This window comes from Drosophila teissieri, chromosome X (genome assembly GCF_016746235.2).
Source record: "Drosophila teissieri strain GT53w chromosome X, Prin_Dtei_1.1, whole genome shotgun sequence".
In the NCBI taxonomy this organism is placed as follows: Eukaryota; Metazoa; Arthropoda; class Insecta; order Diptera; family Drosophilidae; genus Drosophila; species Drosophila teissieri.
This window is the reverse complement of record NC_053034.1, coordinates 23,858,928-23,878,283: the sequence shown is the minus strand read 5'-3', so window position 1 is coordinate 23,878,283 and position 19,356 is coordinate 23,858,928. Positions and strand designations below refer to the sequence as shown.

General features: G+C 35.5%; 6 non-coding genes across 6 annotated transcripts; all 6 read left to right on the top strand.

Annotated features, from left to right (window-relative positions):
- Positions 1–338: 338 nt before the first annotated feature.
- Positions 339–2,333, top strand: LOC122625406. Its single transcript, XR_006326577.1, has one exon. It is a non-coding gene; the product is annotated as a small subunit ribosomal RNA (ribosomal RNA).
- Positions 2,334–3,122: 789 nt separating this feature from the next.
- LOC122625387 lies at positions 3,123–3,301 on the top strand. Its single transcript, XR_006326559.1, has one exon. It is a non-coding gene; the product is annotated as a 5.8S ribosomal RNA (ribosomal RNA).
- A 386-nt stretch (positions 3,302–3,687) lies between these two features.
- On the top strand, positions 3,688–7,614 carry LOC122625413. The gene has a single exon (XR_006326583.1). It is a non-coding gene; the product is annotated as a large subunit ribosomal RNA (ribosomal RNA).
- Positions 7,615–11,811: 4,197 nt separating this feature from the next.
- On the top strand, positions 11,812–13,806 carry LOC122625403. The gene has a single exon (XR_006326575.1). It is a non-coding gene; the product is annotated as a small subunit ribosomal RNA (ribosomal RNA).
- Positions 13,807–14,595: 789 nt separating this feature from the next.
- On the top strand, positions 14,596–14,774 carry LOC122625386. The gene has a single exon (XR_006326558.1). It is a non-coding gene; the product is annotated as a 5.8S ribosomal RNA (ribosomal RNA).
- Positions 14,775–15,160: 386 nt separating this feature from the next.
- On the top strand, positions 15,161–19,121 carry LOC122625411. The gene has a single exon (XR_006326581.1). It is a non-coding gene; the product is annotated as a large subunit ribosomal RNA (ribosomal RNA).
- The last annotated feature ends 235 nt before the right edge of the window (positions 19,122–19,356 follow it).

Sequence of the window (19,356 nt, the reverse complement as noted above, 5' to 3'; positions counted from 1 at the left end):
AATGATTTAGCTCAATATTTATATTGGTTAAACAAAAATTGTACATGTGTGGATACAATAATTATGTATGTTGGAAACAAAATGATATTTTAGAATGAAATATGTATAATATAAATAAAAAATTATGGAAATATATATATATATAAAACAAGAATGGAATTTACGAATACGAATACGAATGCTATATAAAAATGGCCGTAATCGAATTAAAATAGATTTAAAAACCCAAAGGCAAATTTTATAATAAGAAATGGAATTATATAAAATGGAAATCTATAATATTTATATTACTTATTTCAATTCAAAAAATATGAATGAAATATGAAAAAAGAAACATTATTCTGGTTGATCCTGCCAGTAGTTATATGCTTGTCTCAAAGATTAAGCCATGCATGTCTAAGTACACACGAATTAAAAGTGAAACCGCAAAAGGCTCATTATATCAGTTATGGTTCCTTAGATCGTTAACAGTTACTTGGATAACTGTGGTAATTCTAGAGCTAATACATGCAATTAAAACATGAACCTTATGGGACATGTGCTTTTATTAGGCTAAAACCAAGCGATCGCAAGATCGTTATATTGGTTGAACTCTAGATAACATGCAGATCGTATGGTCTTGTACCGACGACAGATCTTTCAAATGTCTGCCCTATCAACTTTTGATGGTAGTATCTAGGACTACCATGGTTGCAACGGGTAACGGGGAATCAGGGTTCGATTCCGGAGAGGGAGCCTGAGAAACGGCTACCACATCTAAGGAAGGCAGCAGGCGCGTAAATTACCCACTCCCAGCTCGGGGAGGTAGTGACGAAAAATAACAATACAGGACTCATATCCGAGGCCCTGTAATTGGAATGAGTACACTTTAAATCCTTTAACAAGGACCAATTGGAGGGCAAGTCTGGTGCCAGCAGCCGCGGTAATTCCAGCTCCAATAGCGTATATTAAAGTTGTTGCGGTTAAAACGTTCGTAGTTGAACTTGTGCTTCATACGGGTAGTACAACTTACAATTGTGGTTAGTACTATACCTTTATGTATGTAAGCGTATTACCGGTGGAGTTCTTATATGTGTTTAAATACTTGTATTTTTTCATATGTTCCTCCTATTTAAAAACCTGCATTAGTGCTCTTAAACGAGTGTTATTGTGGGCCGGTACTATTACTTTGAACAAATTAGAGTGCTTAAAGCAGGCTTCAAATGCCTGAATATTCTGTGCATGGGATAATGAAATAAGACCTCTGTTCTGCTTTCATTGGTTTTCAGATCAAGAGGTAATGATTAATAGAAGCAGTTTGGGGGCATTAGTATTACGACGCGAGAGGTGAAATTCTTGGACCGTCGTAAGACTAACTTAAGCGAAAGCATTTGCCAAAGATGTTTTCATTAATCAAGAACGAAAGTTAGAGGTTCGAAGGCGATCAGATACCGCCCTAGTTCTAACCATAAACGATGCCAGCTAGCAATTGGGTGTAGCTACTTTTATGGCTCTCTCAGTCGCTTCCCGGGAAACCAAAGCTTTTGGGCTCCGGGGGAAGTATGGTTGCAAAGCTGAAACTTAAAGGAATTGACGGAAGGGCACCACCAGGAGTGGAGCCTGCGGCTTAATTTGACTCAACACGGGAAAACTTACCAGGTCCGAACATAAGTGTGTAAGACAGATTGATAGCTCTTTCTCGAATCTATGGGTGGTGGTGCATGGCCGTTCTTAGTTCGTGGAGTGATTTGTCTGGTTAATTCCGATAACGAACGAGACTCAAATATATTAAATAGATATCTTCAGGATTATGGTGCTGAAGCTTATATAGCCTTCATTCATGGTGGCAGTAAAATGTTTATTGTGTTTGAATGTGTTTATGTAAGTGGAGCCGTACCTGTTGGTTTGTCCCATTATAAGGACACTAGCTTCTTAAATGGACAAATTGCGTCTAGCAATAATGAGATTGAGCAATAACAGGTCTGTGATGCCCTTAGATGTCCTGGGCTGCACGCGCGCTACAATGAAAGTATCAACGTGTATTTCCTAGACCGAGAGGTCCGGGTAAACCGCTGAACCACTTTCATGCTTGGGATTGTGAACTGAAACTGTTCACATGAACTTGGAATTCCCAGTAAGTGTGAGTCATTAACTCGCATTGATTACGTCCCTGCCCTTTGTACACACCGCCCGTCGCTACTACCGATTGAATTATTTAGTGAGGTCTCCGGACGTGATCACTGTGACGCCTTGCGTGTTACGGTTGTTTCGCAAAAGTTGACCGAACTTGATTATTTAGAGGAAGTAAAAGTCGTAACAAGGTTTCCGTAGGTGAACCTGCGGAAGGATCATTATTGTATAATATCCTTACCGTTAATAAACATTTGTTATAATACAAATAAATTGAATTTACCAAAAACCAAATTTACCAAATTACAATGAGATCAATTTACAAAAGCACATGATTTATGATTATTTACAAAAGCAATTATATATGACTATTATCGAACACAATAATTCAATTGATTCAAAGAATCAAAAATCAAATTAAAATGATGATCTGGTTTTCCTAGCCAAACATCATAAAATGTGGTTAGCCACCACATTGGGTTATATGTGACTGCGGTCCACATTAATCCACATAAGTTAAAAATTGTGATTGGGGACCACAATATATTGTGTGTGAAGTTTTGCGGATTCACAAAAAAATAATATGATTTATATATTGCTTTAAAATAAAAATAAACAATGTGTTTCCTAAAAATTCGAAAATGGACAATCGAATTTTTAAAATTTGTGTGTATATGGACCATAATATACACGCGTTGCGAATATGTATTGTTCATCTTAGTTATGAGCATACGTTGGCTAATGCAACAACCTAAAATATACAATGTTGTACCTGGCATCCATCAGGTTAATGTTTTATATAAAATGCAGTATGTATCGCCCATATTGGTAATTATAAATAAAATGGTAATTATATGATACATATTGCTTATATGAAACTAAGACATTTCGCAGCATTTATTTTAGGTATAAAAATACATTTATTGAAGGAATTGATATATGCCAGTAAAATGGTGTATTTTTAATTTCTTTCAATAAAAACAATATTGACATTATATAGAAATGAATTATAAAACTCTAAGCGGTGGATCACTCGGCTCATGGGTCGATGAAGAACGCAGCAAACTGTGCGTCATCGTGTGAACTGCAGGACACATGAACATCGACATTTTGAACGCATATCGCAGTCCATGCTGTTATGTACTTTAATTAATTTTATAGTGCTGCTTGGACTACATATGGTTGAGGGTTGTAAGACTATGCTAATTAAGTTGTTTATAAATTTTTATAAGCATATGGTATATTATTGGATAAAATAATAATTTTATTCATAATATTAAAAACTGTATATGAAAAACATTATCCTCACATTTGAATGTGAAAAACGAAGAGAAATATTTTCTTTTTCAATCAAATAATACTGAGAAATGTCTAGCATAAAAAATTGAATTATTTTTCATCTAGGATTGTCTCTTATTAATGATTCGGAAATAGAAAAAATTTGGTTATGTTATTTTCTTCGTTGGTTCGTTAATGGAAAATACTAAGCTACAAAAAATAATGGAAATTATTACAACGAATTTAATAAAATGTTTTATCATTATATATAAAGAATTAATAGCAATAAAAAGTTATATACAACCTCAACTCATATGGGACTACCCCCTGAATTTAAGCATATTAATTAGGGGAGGAAAAGAAACTAACAAGGATTTTCTTAGTAGCGGCGAGCGAAAAGAAAACAGTTCAGCACTAAGTCACTTTGTCTATATGGCAAATGTGAGATGCAGTGTATGGAGCGTCAATATTCTAGTATGAGAAATTAACGATTTAAGTCCTTCTTAAATGAGGCCATTTACCCATAGAGGGTGCCAGGCCCGTATAACGTTAATGATTACTAGATGATGTTTCCAAAGAGTCGTGTTGCTTGATAGTGCAGCACTAAGTGGGTGGTAAACTCCATCTAAAACTAAATATAACCATGAGACCGATAGTAAACAAGTACCGTGAGGGAAAGTTGAAAAGAACTCTGAATAGAGAGTTAAACAGTACGTGAAACTGCTTAGAGGTTAAGCCCGATGAACCTGAATATCCGTTATGGAAAATTCATCATTAAAATTGTAATATTTAAATAATATTATGAGGATAGTGTGCATTTTTTCCATATAAGGACATTGTAATCTATTAGCATATCCCAAATTTATCATAAAATATAACTTATAGTTTATTCAAATTAAAGTGCTTGCATTTTAACACAGAATAAATGTTATTAATTTGATAAAGTGCTGATAGATTTATATGATTACAGTGCGTTAATTTTTCGGAATTATATAATGGCATAATTATCATTGATTTTTATGTTTATTATATGCACTTGTATGATTAACAATGCGAAAGATTCAGGATACCTTCGGGACCCGTCTTGAAACACGGACCAAGGAGTCTAACATATGTGCAAGTTATTGGGATATAAACCTAATAGCGTAATTAACTTGACTACTAATGGGATTAGTTTTTTAACTATTTATAGCTAATTAACACAATCCCGGGGCGTTCTATATAGTTATGTATAATGTATATTTATATTATTTATGCCTCTAACTGGAACGTACCTTGAGCATATATGCTGTGACCCGAAAGATGGTGAACTATACTTGATCAGGTTGAAGTCAGGGGAAACCCTGATGGAAGACCGAAACAGTTCTGACGTGCAAATCGATTGTCAGAATTGAGTATAGGGGCGAAAGACCAATCGAACCATCTAGTAGCTGGTTCCTTCCGAAGTTTCCCTCAGGATAGCTGGTGCATTTTAATATTATATAAAATAATCTTATCTGGTAAAGCGAATGATTAGAGGCCTTAGGGTCGAAACGATCTTAACCTATTCTCAAACTTTAAATGGGTAAGAACCTTAACTTTCTTGATATGAAGTTCAAGGTTATGATATAATGTGCCCAGTGGGCCACTTTTGGTAAGCAGAACTGGCGCTGTGGGATGAACCAAACGTAATGTTACGGTGCCCAAATTAACAACTCATGCAGATACCATGAAAGGCGTTGGTTGCTTAAAACAGCAGGACGGTGATCATGGAAGTCGAAATCCGCTAAGGAGTGTGTAACAACTCACCTGCCGAAGCAACTAGCCCTTAAAATGGATGGCGCTTAAGTTGTATACCTATACATTACCGCTAAAGTAGATGATTTATATTACTTGTGATATAAATTTTGAAACTTTAGTGAGTAGGAAGGTACAATGGTATGCGTAGAAGTGTTTGGCGTAAGCCTGCATGGAGCTGCCATTGGTACAGATCTTGGTGGTAGTAGCAAATAATCGAATGAGACCTTGGAGGACTGAAGTGGAGAAGGGTTTCGTGTGAACAGTGGTTGATCACGAGTTAGTCGGTCCTAAGTTCAAGGCGAAAGCCGAAAATTTTCAAGTAAAACAAAAATGCCAAACTACATACAAAAAGCGAATATAATACACTTGAATAATTTTGAACGAAAGGGAATACGGTTCCAATTCCGTAACCTGTTGAGTATCCGTTTGTTATTAAATATGGGCCTCGTGCTCATCCTGGCAACAGGAACGACCATAAAGAAGCCGTCGAGAGATATCGGAAGAGTTTTCTTTTCTGTTTTATAGCCGTACTACCATGGAAGTCTTTCGCAGAGAGATATGGTAGATGGGCTAGAAGAGCATGACATATACTGTTGTGTCGATATTTTCTCCTCGGACCTTGAAAATTTATGGTGGGGACACGCAAACTTCTCAACAGGCCGTACCAATATCCGCAGCTGGTCTCCAAGGTGAAGAGTCTCTAGTCGATAGAATAATGTAGGTAAGGGAAGTCGGCAAATTAGATCCGTAACTTCGGGATAAGGATTGGCTCTGAAGATTGAGATAGTCGGGCTTGATTGGGAAACAATAACATGGTTTATGTGCTCGTTCTGGGTAAATAGAGTTTCTAGCATTTATGTTAGTTTCTTGTTCCCCGGATAGTTTAGTTACGTAGCCAATTGTGGAACTTTCTTGCTAAAATTTTTAAGAATACTATTTGGGTTAAACCAATTAGTTCTTATTAATTATAACGATTATCAATTAACAATCAATTCAGAACTGGCACGGACTTGGGGAATCCGACTGTCTAATTAAAACAAAGCATTGTGATGGCCCTAGCGGGTGTTGACACAATGTGATTTCTGCCCAGTGCTCTGAATGTCAAAGTGAAGAAATTCAAGTAAGCGAGGCATCCAAATGCCTCGTCATCTAATTAGTGACGCGCATGAATGGATTAACGAGATTCCTACTGTCCCTATCTACTATCTAGCGAAACCACAGCCAAGGGAACGGGCTTGGAATAATTAGCGGGGAAAGAAGACCCTTTTGAGCTTGACTCTAATCTGGCAGTGTAAGGAGACATAAGAGGTGTAGAATAAGTGGGAGATATTAGACCTCGGTTTGGTATCGTCAATGAAATACCACTACTCTTATTGTTTCCTTACTTACTTGATTAAATGGAACGTGTATCATTTCCTAGCCATTATACGGATATATTTATTATATCTTATGGTATTGGGTTTTGATGCAAGCTTCTTGATCAAAGTATCACGAGTTTGTTATATAATCGCAAACAAATTCTTTAATAAAACGATGCATTTATGTATTTTTGATTTGAAAATTTGGTATAACTCCAATTACTCAGGTATGATCCAATTCAAGGACATTGCCAGGTAGGGAGTTTGACTGGGGCGGTACATCTCTCAAATAATAACGGAGGTGTCCCAAGGCCAGCTCAGTGCGGACAGAAACCACACATAGAGCAAAAGGGCAAATGCTGACTTGATCTCGGTGTTCAGTACACACAGGGACAGCAAAAGCTCGGCCTATCGATCCTTTTGGTTTAAAGAGTTTTTAACAAGAGGTGTCAGAAAAGTTACCATAGGGATAACTGGCTTGTGGCGGCCAAGCGTTCATAGCGACGTCGCTTTTTGATCCTTCGATGTCGGCTCTTCCTATCATTGTGAAGCAAAATTCACCAAGCGTTGGATTGTTCACCCATGCAAGGGAACGTGAGCTGGGTTTAGACCGTCGTGAGACAGGTTAGTTTTACCCTACTAATGACAAAACGTTGTTGCGACAGCATTCCTGCGTAGTACGAGAGGAACCGCAGGTACGGACCAATGGCACAATACTTGTTCGAGCGAACAGTGGTATGACGCTACGTCCGTTGGATTATGCCTGAACGCCTCTAAGGTCGTATCCGTGCTGGACTGCAATGATAAATAAGGGGCAATTTGCATTGTATGGCTTCTAAACCATTTAAAGTTTATAATTTACTTTATAAACGACAATGGATGTGATGCCAATGTAATTTGTAACATAGTAAATTGGGAGGATCTTCGATCACCTGATGCCGCGCTAGTTACATATAAAAGCATTATTTAATACAATGACAAAGCCTAGAATCAATTGTAAACGACTTTTGTAACAGGCAAGGTGTTGTAAGTGGTTGAGCAGCTGCCATACTGCGATCCACTGAAGCTTATCCTTTGCTTGATGATTCGAAATAAGTACACTAATGTACTTATTATTGTTGGTTCGTGAGGTTTAGCGCAGCGCACTAGCTATAGTATAGCGCCTGCCTGCCTCTCGGATCGATCCCGGTAGCCAAATGCATTGTCATCGAATTAGTGACGCGCGCATATGAGATTGTCCCTATCTACTAATAATATAGAATTAAAGACTTTACAAAATTCTATCAAGTTGCCAAATATGAAATTGTCCCATCTACTAATGATATAGAATAAAGACTTTACAAAATTCTATCAAGTTGCCAAATGCATTGTCATCGATTTAGTGACGCGCGCATATGAAATTGTCCCTATCTACTAATAATATAGAATTAAAGACTTTACAAAATTCTATCAAGTTGCCAAATATGAAATTGTCCCCATCTACTAATGATATAGAATTAAAGACTTTACAAAATTCTATCAAGTTGCCAAATGCATTGTCATCGATTTAGTGACGCGCGCATATGAAATTGTCCCTATCTACTAATAATATAGAATTAAAGACTTTACAAAATTCTATCAAGTTGCCAAATATGAAATTGTCCCCATCTACTAATGATATAGAATTAAAGACTTTACAAAATTCTATCAAGTTGCAAATGCATTGTCATCGATTTAGTGACGCGCGCATATGAAATTGTCCCTATCTACTAATAATATAGAATTAAAGACTTTACAAAATTCTATCAAGTTGCCAAATATGAAATGTCCCCATCTACTAATGATATAGAATTAAAGACTTTACAAAATTCTATCAAGTTGCCAAATGCATTGTCATCGATTTAGTGACGCGCGCATATGAAATTGTCCCTATCTACTAATAATATAGAATTAAAGACTTTACAAAATTCTATCAAGTTGCCAAATATGAAATTGTCCCCATCTACTAATGATATAGAATTAAAGACTTTACAAAATTCTATCAAGTTGCCAAATGCATTGTCATCGATTTAGTGACGCGCGCATATGAAATTGTCCCTATCTACTAATAATATAGAATTAAAGACTTTACAAAATTCTATCAAGTTGCCAAATATGAAATTGTCCCCATCTACTAATGATATAGAATTAAAGACTTTACAAAATTCTATCAAGTTGCAAATGCATTGTCATCGATTTAGTGACGCGCGCATATGAAATTGTCCCTATCTACTAATAATATAGAATTAAAGACTTTACAAAATTCTATCAAGTTGCCAAATATGAAATTGTCCCCATCTACTAATGATATAGAATTAAAGACTTTACAAAATTCTATCAAGTTGCCAAATGCATTGTCATCGATTTAGTGACGCGCGCATATGAAATTGTCCCTATCTACTAATAATATAGAATTAAAGACTTTACAAAATTCTATCAAGTTGCCAAATATGAAATTGTCCCCATCTACTAATGATATAGAATTAAAGACTTTAAAAAATTCTATCAAGTTGCCAAATGACTCGTCATCAATTTAGTGACGCATATGAAATTGTCCCATCTACTAATGATAGAGTTAAAGACTTTGAAAAATTCTATCAAGTTGCCAAATACCTCGTCATCAATTTAGTGACATTGTCCTTATCTTGTAATAGAAATGAAAACTTTATTATGACTAAAGGAGAAATATATGAAATAATCGTATATACTTTTAGTATACGAAAGAAACCCCAATACTATAGGTATATTAAATATAAAACATATGAAAATGAATATTTATCACATGAATACAGACAAAATATAAGTATATTAAATAATATACATATGAAAATAAATATTATATAATATAATAATATATAATATAATAATAATAATATTATAATATATATTATTATTATAATATAATTATATATTAATAAAGGAAATAATGATGAAATATTTATATTTTCTATTAGTATTATAGAGAAAACCCATACACGTGAAAGGTTATAGTAGTGTAAGCGACGCTTTTATCGACAGAGGGTTCAAAAACTACTATAGGTAGGCAGTGGTTGCCGACCACTCGTATTGTTCGAAACTTATGTATTTATATGATTTCGACAATAATATATGGAAATTAAATATTAAACATATGGAAATGAATATTTATCGTATGGATAAATGAAGAAATGATAAAATATTCCTATATTCTCTTGGAAATATAGGAATAATCCATATACGTGAAAGGTTATAGTAGTGTAAGCGACGCTTTTATCGACAGAGGGTTCAAAAACTACTATAGGTAGGCAGTGGTTGCCGACCTCTCGTATTGTTCGAAACTTATGTATTTATATGATTTCGACAATAATATATGGAAATTAAATATTAAACATATGGAAATGAACATTTATCGTATGGATAAATGAAAAAATGATAAAATATTCCTATATTCTCTTGGAAATATAGGAATAATCCATATACGTGAAAGGTTATAGTAGTGTAAGCGACCCTTTTATCGACAGAGGGTTCAAAAACTACTATAGGTAGGCAGTGGTTGCCGACCTCTCGTATTGTTCGAAACTTATGTATTTATATGATTTCGACAATAATATATGGAAATTAAATATTAAACATATGGAAATGAACATTTATCGTATGGATAAATGAAAAAATGATAAAATATTCCTATATTCTCTTGGAAATATAGGAATAATCCATATACGTGAAAGGTTATAGTAGTGTAAGCGACCCTTTTATCGACAGAGGGTTCAAAAACTACTATAGGTAGGCAGTGGTTGCCGACCTCTCGTATTGTTCGAAACTTATGTATTTATATGATTTCGACAATAATATATGGAAATTAAATATTAAACATATGGAAATGAATATTTATCGTATGGATAAATGAAGAAATGATAAAATATTCCTATATTCTCTTGGAAATATAGGAATAATCCATATACATGAAAGGTTATAGTAGTGTAAGCGACCCTTTTATCGACAGAGGGTTCAAAAACTACTATAGGTAGGCAGTGGTTGCCGACCTCTCGTATTGTTCGAAACTTATGTATTTATATGATTTCGACAATAATATATGGAAATTAAATATTAAACATATGGAAATGAATATTTATCGTATGGATAAATGAAGAAATGATAAAATATTCCTATATTCTCTTGGAAATATAGGAATAATCCATATACGTGAAAGGTTATAGTAGTGTAAGCGACCCTTTTATCGACAGAGGGTTCAAAAACTACTATAGGTAGGCAGTGGTTGCCGACCACTCGTATTGTTCGAAACTTATGTATTTATATGATTTCGACAATAATATATGGAAATTAAATATTAAACATATGGAAATGAATATTTATCATATGAATAATGGAAAAATATATTTAATTATATATGAATAAAGGAAATATCAATATAATATTACTGTATTCTCTTAATATATAAGAGAATATCCTATATGTTGGATGGCAAACAGAATTGAAAATACCCGCTTTGAGGACAGCGGGTTCAAAAACTACTATAGGTAGGCAGTGGTTGCCGACCTCTCGTATTACATTGGTTACTTACAAATAAAGTATATTATTTTCCGTACAAATTTGTTTCTCAGTTCTTATGAACATTGGGACTTGGCTCCGCGGTTAATAGGAATATACGCCCTTAGATAATATCGTTGAAACAAAAGTCAAGTTTCTATTATACATAGAATAACAAATCGTTTCCATATATTATCGTTAATTTTTGGATGCAGGCAAATATATTATTATTTATTACCTGTCATAAAGTTGGAAGTGTTTATATCGTTACCCACGGTATAATAAAATTTTTGGAAAATTACAAATTTTATATATAAATCATCATATGCGCTCGGTTTTATGTTATATATTACCAGAGAGTTATATGGAAAAAGATAAATTTTAAATTTATCATCAAAATGCAAATGATTTAGCTCAATATTTATATTGGTTAAACAAAAATTGTACATGTGTGGATACAATAATTATGTATGTTGGAAACAAAATGATATTTTAGAATGAAATATGTATAATATAAATAAAAAATTATGGAAATATATATATATATAAAAACAAGAATGGAATTTACGAATACGAATACGAATGCTATATAAAAATGGCCGTAATCGAATTAAAATAGATTTAAAAACCCAAAGGCAAATTTTATAATAAGAAATGGAATTATATAAAATGGAAATCTATAATATTTATATTACTTATTTCAATTCAAAAAATATGAATGAAATATGAAAAAAGAAACATTATTCTGGTTGATCCTGCCAGTAGTTATATGCTTGTCTCAAAGATTAAGCCATGCATGTCTAAGTACACACGAATTAAAAGTGAAACCGCAAAAGGCTCATTATATCAGTTATGGTTCCTTAGATCGTTAACAGTTACTTGGATAACTGTGGTAATTCTAGAGCTAATACATGCAATTAAAACATGAACCTTATGGGACATGTGCTTTTATTAGGCTAAAACCAAGCGATCGCAAGATCGTTATATTGGTTGAACTCTAGATAACATGCAGATCGTATGGTCTTGTACCGACGACAGATCTTTCAAATGTCTGCCCTATCAACTTTTGATGGTAGTATCTAGGACTACCATGGTTGCAACGGGTAACGGGGAATCAGGGTTCGATTCCGGAGAGGGAGCCTGAGAAACGGCTACCACATCTAAGGAAGGCAGCAGGCGCGTAAATTACCCACTCCCAGCTCGGGGAGGTAGTGACGAAAAATAACAATACAGGACTCATATCCGAGGCCCTGTAATTGGAATGAGTACACTTTAAATCCTTTAACAAGGACCAATTGGAGGGCAAGTCTGGTGCCAGCAGCCGCGGTAATTCCAGCTCCAATAGCGTATATTAAAGTTGTTGCGGTTAAAACGTTCGTAGTTGAACTTGTGCTTCATACGGGTAGTACAACTTACAATTGTGGTTAGTACTATACCTTTATGTATGTAAGCGTATTACCGGTGGAGTTCTTATATGTGTTTAAATACTTGTATTTTTTCATATGTTCCTCCTATTTAAAAACCTGCATTAGTGCTCTTAAACGAGTGTTATTGTGGGCCGGTACTATTACTTTGAACAAATTAGAGTGCTTAAAGCAGGCTTCAAATGCCTGAATATTCTGTGCATGGGATAATGAAATAAGACCTCTGTTCTGCTTTCATTGGTTTTCAGATCAAGAGGTAATGATTAATAGAAGCAGTTTGGGGGCATTAGTATTACGACGCGAGAGGTGAAATTCTTGGACCGTCGTAAGACTAACTTAAGCGAAAGCATTTGCCAAAGATGTTTTCATTAATCAAGAACGAAAGTTAGAGGTTCGAAGGCGATCAGATACCGCCCTAGTTCTAACCATAAACGATGCCAGCTAGCAATTGGGTGTAGCTACTTTTATGGCTCTCTCAGTCGCTTCCCGGGAAACCAAAGCTTTTGGGCTCCGGGGGAAGTATGGTTGCAAAGCTGAAACTTAAAGGAATTGACGGAAGGGCACCACCAGGAGTGGAGCCTGCGGCTTAATTTGACTCAACACGGGAAAACTTACCAGGTCCGAACATAAGTGTGTAAGACAGATTGATAGCTCTTTCTCGAATCTATGGGTGGTGGTGCATGGCCGTTCTTAGTTCGTGGAGTGATTTGTCTGGTTAATTCCGATAACGAACGAGACTCAAATATATTAAATAGATATCTTCAGGATTATGGTGCTGAAGCTTATATAGCCTTCATTCATGGTGGCAGTAAAATGTTTATTGTGTTTGAATGTGTTTATGTAAGTGGAGCCGTACCTGTTGGTTTGTCCCATTATAAGGACACTAGCTTCTTAAATGGACAAATTGCGTCTAGCAATAATGAGATTGAGCAATAACAGGTCTGTGATGCCCTTAGATGTCCTGGGCTGCACGCGCGCTACAATGAAAGTATCAACGTGTATTTCCTAGACCGAGAGGTCCGGGTAAACCGCTGAACCACTTTCATGCTTGGGATTGTGAACTGAAACTGTTCACATGAACTTGGAATTCCCAGTAAGTGTGAGTCATTAACTCGCATTGATTACGTCCCTGCCCTTTGTACACACCGCCCGTCGCTACTACCGATTGAATTATTTAGTGAGGTCTCCGGACGTGATCACTGTGACGCCTTGCGTGTTACGGTTGTTTCGCAAAAGTTGACCGAACTTGATTATTTAGAGGAAGTAAAAGTCGTAACAAGGTTTCCGTAGGTGAACCTGCGGAAGGATCATTATTGTATAATATCCTTACCGTTAATAAACATTTGTTATAATACAAATAAATTGAATTTACCAAAAACCAAATTTACCAAATTACAATGAGATCAATTTACAAAAGCACATGATTTATGATTATTTACAAAAGCAATTATATATGACTATTATCGAACACAATAATTCAATTGATTCAAAGAATCAAAAATCAAATTAAAATGATGATCTGGTTTTCCTAGCCAAACATCATAAAATGTGGTTAGCCACCACATTGGGTTATATGTGACTGCGGTCCACATTAATCCACATAAGTTAAAAATTGTGATTGGGGACCACAATATATTGTGTGTGAAGTTTTGCGGATTCACAAAAAAATAATATGATTTATATATTGCTTTAAAATAAAAATAAACAATGTGTTTCCTAAAAATTCGAAAATGGACAATCGAATTTTTAAAATTTGTGTGTATATGGACCATAATATACACGCGTTGCGAATATGTATTGTTCATCTTAGTTATGAGCATACGTTGGCTAATGCAACAACCTAAAATATACAATGTTGTACCTGGCATCCATCAGGTTAATGTTTTATATAAAATGCAGTATGTATCGCCCATATTGGTAATTATAAATAAAATGGTAATTATATGATACATATTGCTTATATGAAACTAAGACATTTCGCAGCATTTATTTTAGGTATAAAAATACATTTATTGAAGGAATTGATATATGCCAGTAAAATGGTGTATTTTTAATTTCTTTCAATAAAAACAATATTGACATTATATAGAAATGAATTATAAAACTCTAAGCGGTGGATCACTCGGCTCATGGGTCGATGAAGAACGCAGCAAACTGTGCGTCATCGTGTGAACTGCAGGACACATGAACATCGACATTTTGAACGCATATCGCAGTCCATGCTGTTATGTACTTTAATTAATTTTATAGTGCTGCTTGGACTACATATGGTTGAGGGTTGTAAGACTATGCTAATTAAGTTGTTTATAAATTTTTATAAGCATATGGTATATTATTGGATAAAATAATAATTTTATTCATAATATTAAAAACTGTATATGAAAAACATTATCCTCACATTTGAATGTGAAAAACGAAGAGAAATATTTTCTTTTTCAATCAAATAATACTGAGAAATGTCTAGCATAAAAAATTGAATTATTTTTCATCTAGGATTGTCTCTTATTAATGATTCGGAAATAGAAAAAATTTGGTTATGTTATTTTCTTCGTTGGTTCGTTAATGGAAAATACTAAGCTACAAAAAATAATGGAAATTATTACAACGAATTTAATAAAATGTTTTATCATTATATATAAAGAATTAATAGCAATAAAAAGTTATATACAACCTCAACTCATATGGGACTACCCCCTGAATTTAAGCATATTAATTAGGGGAGGAAAAGAAACTAACAAGGATTTTCTTAGTAGCGGCGAGCGAAAAGAAAACAGTTCAGCACTAAGTCACTTTGTCTATATGGCAAATGTGAGATGCAGTGTATGGAGCGTCAATATTCTAGTATGAGAAATTAACGATTTAAGTCCTTCTTAAATGAGGCCATTTACCCATAGAGGGTGCCAGGCCCGTATAACGTTAATGATTACTAGATGATGTTTCCAAAGAGTCGTGTTGCTTGATAGTGCAGCACTAAGTGGGTGGTAAACTCCATCTAAAACTAAATATAACCATGAGACCGATAGTAAACAAGTACCGTGAGGGAAAGTTGAAAAGAACTCTGAATAGAGAGTTAAACAGTACGTGAAACTGCTTAGAGGTTAAGCCCGATGAACCTGAATATCCGTTATGGAAAATTCATCATTAAAATTGTAATATTTAAATAATATTATGAGGATAGTGTGCATTTTTTCCATATAAGGACATTGTAATCTATTAGCATATCCCAAATTTATCATAAAATATAACTTATAGTTTATTCAAATTAAAGTGCTTGCATTTTAACACAGAATAAATGTTATTAATTTGATAAAGTGCTGATAGATTTATATGATTACAGTGCGTTAATTTTTCGGAATTATATAATGGCATAATTATCATTGATTTTTATGTTTATTATATGCACTTGTATGATTAACAATGCGAAAGATTCAGGATACCTTCGGGACCCGTCTTGAAACACGGACCAAGGAGTCTAACATATGTGCAAGTTATTGGGATATAAACCTAATAGCGTAATTAACTTGACTACTAATGGGATTAGTTTTTTAACTATTTATAGCTAATTAACACAATCCCGGGGCGTTCTATATAGTTATGTATAATGTATATTTATATTATTTATGCCTCTAACTGGAACGTACCTTGAGCATATATGCTGTGACCCGAAAGATGGTGAACTATACTTGATCAGGTTGAAGTCAGGGGAAACCCTGATGGAAGACCGAAACAGTTCTGACGTGCAAATCGATTGTCAGAATTGAGTATAGGGGCGAAAGACCAATCGAACCATCTAGTAGCTGGTTCCTTCCGAAGTTTCCCTCAGGATAGCTGGTGCATTTTAATATTATATAAAATAATCTTATCTGGTAAAGCGAATGATTAGAGGCCTTAGGGTCGAAACGATCTTAACCTATTCTCAAACTTTAAATGGGTAAGAACCTTAACTTTCTTGATATGAAGTTCAAGGTTATGATATAATGTGCCCAGTGGGCCACTTTTGGTAAGCAGAACTGGCGCTGTGGGATGAACCAAACGTAATGTTACGGTGCCCAAATTAACAACTCATGCAGATACCATGAAAGGCGTTGGTTGCTTAAAACAGCAGGACGGTGATCATGGAAGTCGAAATCCGCTAAGGAGTGTGTAACAACTCACCTGCCGAAGCAACTAGCCCTTAAAATGGATGGCGCTTAAGTTGTATACCTATACATTACCGCTAAAGTAGATGATTTATATTACTTGTGATATAAATTTTGAAACTTTAGTGAGTAGGAAGGTACAATGGTATGCGTAGAAGTGTTTGGCGTAAGCCTGCATGGAGCTGCCATTGGTACAGATCTTGGTGGTAGTAGCAAATAATCGAATGAGACCTTGGAGGACTGAAGTGGAGAAGGGTTTCGTGTGAACAGTGGTTGATCACGAGTTAGTCGGTCCTAAGTTCAAGGCGAAAGCCGAAAATTTTCAAGTAAAACAAAAATGCCAAACTACATACAAAAAGCGAATATAATACACTTGAATAATTTTGAACGAAAGGGAATACGGTTCCAATTCCGTAACCTGTTGAGTATCCGTTTGTTATTAAATATGGGCCTCGTGCTCATCCTGGCAACAGGAACGACCATAAAGAAGCCGTCGAGAGATATCGGAAGAGTTTTCTTTTCTGTTTTATAGCCGTACTACCATGGAAGTCTTTCGCAGAGAGATATGGTAGATGGGCTAGAAGAGCATGACATATACTGTTGTGTCGATATTTTCTCCTCGGACCTTGAAAATTTATGGTGGGGACACGCAAACTTCTCAACAGGCCGTACCAATATCCGCAGCTGGTCTCCAAGGTGAAGAGTCTCTAGTCGATAGAATAATGTAGGTAAGGGAAGTCGGCAAATTAGATCCGTAACTTCGGGATAAGGATTGGCTCTGAAGATTGAGATAGTCGGGCTTGATTGGGAAACAATAACATGGTTTATGTGCTCGTTCTGGGTAAATAGAGTTTCTAGCATTTATGTTAGTTTCTTGTTCCCCGGATAGTTTAGTTACGTAGCCAATTGTGGAACTTTCTTGCTAAAATTTTTAAGAATACTATTTGGGTTAAACCAATTAGTTCTTATTAATTATAACGATTATCAATTAACAATCAATTCAGAACTGGCACGGACTTGGGGAATCCGACTGTCTAATTAAAACAAAGCATTGTGATGGCCCTAGCGGGTGTTGACACAATGTGATTTCTGCCCAGTGCTCTGAATGTCAAAGTGAAGAAATTCAAGTAAGCGCGGGTCAACGGCGGGAGTAACTATGACTCTCTTAAGGTAGCCAAATGCCTCGTCATCTAATTAGTGACGCGCATGAATGGATTAACGAGATTCCTACTGTCCCTATCTACTATCTAGCGAAACCACAGCCAAGGGAACGGGCTTGGAATAATTAGCGGGGAAAGAAGACCCTTTTGAGCTTGACTCTAATCTGGCAGTGTAAGGAGACATAAGAGGTGTAGAATAAGTGGGAGATATTAGACCTCGGTTTGGTATCGTCAATGAAATACCACTACTCTTATTGTTTCCTTACTTACTTGATTAAATGGAACGTGTATCATTTCCTAGCCATTATACGGATATATTTATTATATCTTATGGTATTGGGTTTTGATGCAAGCTTCTTGATCAAAGTATCACGAGTTTGTTATATAATCGCAAACAAATTCTTTAATAAAACGATGCATTTATGTATTTTTGATTTGAAAATTTGGTATAACTCCAATTACTCAGGTATGATCCAATTCAAGGACATTGCCAGGTAGGGAGTTTGACTGGGGCGGTACATCTCTCAAATAATAACGGAGGTGTCCCAAGGCCAGCTCAGTGCGGACAGAAACCACACATAGAGCAAAAGGGCAAATGCTGACTTGATCTCGGTGTTCAGTACACACAGGGACAGCAAAAGCTCGGCCTATCGATCCTTTTGGTTTAAAGAGTTTTTAACAAGAGGTGTCAGAAAAGTTACCATAGGGATAACTGGCTTGTGGCGGCCAAGCGTTCATAGCGACGTCGCTTTTTGATCCTTCGATGTCGGCTCTTCCTATCATTGTGAAGCAAAATTCACCAAGCGTTGGATTGTTCACCCATGCAAGGGAACGTGAGCTGGGTTTAGACCGTCGTGAGACAGGTTAGTTTTACCCTACTAATGACAAAACGTTGTTGCGACAGCATTCCTGCGTAGTACGAGAGGAACCGCAGGTACGGACCAATGGCACAATACTTGTTCGAGCGAACAGTGGTATGACGCTACGTCCGTTGGATTATGCCTGAACGCCTCTAAGGTCGTATCCGTGCTGGACTGCAATGATAAATAAGGGGCAATTTGCATTGTATGGCTTCTAAACCATTTAAAGTTTATAATTTACTTTATAAACGACAATGGATGTGATGCCAATGTAATTTGTAACATAGTAAATTGGGAGGATCTTCGATCACCTGATGCCGCGCTAGTTACATATAAAAGCATTATTTAATACAATGACAAAGCCTAGAATCAATTGTAAACGACTTTTGTAACAGGCAAGGTGTTGTAAGTGGTTGAGCAGCTGCCATACTGCGATCCACTGAAGCTTATCCTTTGCTTGATGATTCGAAATAAGTACACTAATGTACTTATTATTGTTGGTTCGTGAGGTTTAGCGCAGCGCACTAGCTATAGTATAGCGCCTGCCTGCCTCTCGGATCGATCCCGGTAGCCAAATGCATTGTCATCGAATTAGTGACGCGCGCATATGAGATTGTCCCTATCTACTAATAATATAGAATTAAAGACTTTACAAAATTCTATCAAGTTGCCAAATATGAAATTGTCCCCATCTACTAATGATA